The sequence below is a fragment of the Aplidium turbinatum genome, chromosome 11 (assembly GCF_918807975.1).
Source record: "Aplidium turbinatum chromosome 11, kaAplTurb1.1, whole genome shotgun sequence".
In the NCBI taxonomy this organism is placed as follows: domain Eukaryota; kingdom Metazoa; phylum Chordata; class Ascidiacea; order Aplousobranchia; family Polyclinidae; genus Aplidium; species Aplidium turbinatum.
The window spans coordinates 14,533,027-14,534,314 of NC_137482.1; the positions used below are offsets into that span (position 1 = coordinate 14,533,027).

The 1,288-nt window shown below is 38.0% G+C and overlaps 1 non-coding gene across 1 annotated transcript; it reads right to left on the bottom strand.

Moving 5' to 3' along the window:
* Positions 1-879: 879 nt before the first annotated feature.
* Positions 880-986, bottom strand: LOC145780431 (U6 spliceosomal RNA). The gene has a single exon (XR_014290656.1). It is a non-coding gene; the product is annotated as a U6 spliceosomal RNA (small nuclear RNA).
* Positions 987-1,288: the final 302 nt, after the last annotated feature.

Sequence of the window (1,288 nt, forward strand, 5' to 3'; positions counted from 1 at the left end):
AAAAATAAAAATCTGTCAAATTGTGCTTCGCCTATGTGGTGATCAACTGATCATACATCCATTTAATGTTTAGAAGTCATGAACAATCTTAATTTTAACGTTGCAGGACTAAAATCCTGTGTTAGACATGGAATAATAGTTGTCTAAATGTTTAATTCGTCATGAATGTTCATTCTCAGATATTCAGTTAGGCCTACACTACAAAAATTAACACTTAGGCCTAAACATTACAACCGCAAGCAATTTGTACAAAAAGCTGGATAAGTTTGCCTCCTGCTTATAGAAGCTTAACGAACTAAATATTGCATCCGCACCTGAACGTTCATTGGCGAAGTAACGTTATATCAACGCTGTAAAAAGGGCAAAGGCATGACTAGGAAAGCTAGTAGGCTAAAGTACATGGCGAGGAGACATCAAAAAACAGCAATTATGATGCTGTGCGTGTACCGTGACGAGAGATCATTCTGACGAGTTAGTCTAGTCGCTCTAGCAAATGTATGCATTGACGTCACTGGGAAAGCAAGACTAACCTTAAGCAAGTCTAACCTATCTGATTGGCTAAGCAGCTGGTGACGTTTTGCAATACGAGTAAGGATTGGTTAAAACGAAGGCGTTTTTGACATTTTTTGAACTTGGGTAAGCAATTTTGATAGTTGCTTACCTGGAGCCTCAGTGGTTGTTTCTGACAGAAGCGTTTACGTTAATTGGCATTTATAGGCAAGACATGCGGTTTGGTGAGGACTTAAGACTACTCACAAGCGTTACGAGTAATTCTAGCCACGAAAACAGTAATTTTCAAGTTAAAATAGACGTGATAAAAATAATAAGAAGTTAAACCTAGAATTCAGTCATTATATTTTGCATAGTTTTTGCTAAGGTAAGCACTGCTTTCCTTGCTTTCCCTCACCGATCGTCACTGCCAGGGGCCATGCTAAATCTTCTCTGTATCGTTCCAATTTTAGTATATGTACTGCCGAAGCAAGTTCTGCAAAATGTTATTAATCAACAACTTGTTGCCACGCTGATAAGCATCGCAAGTGACAGTTGTCTATAACAAAAGAAAGACGGTTTTATAGACTCTCACAGAAAGGATGAAAAACCAACTCATTGCTTTTTTAAAGGGAAGACTGTTCATGAATTACGATAGAATTACGATTTTTGGGTGATTTCTACAAGCATTGGTTTCATGGTGCCTGGTTTCTTTTTCCCTGTTATTGGAGCCTATTTTTCGCTGAAATGTTTGTAGGTCACTATTGTTGCCTGTATTGCGATGTGTCAAACATTTCCT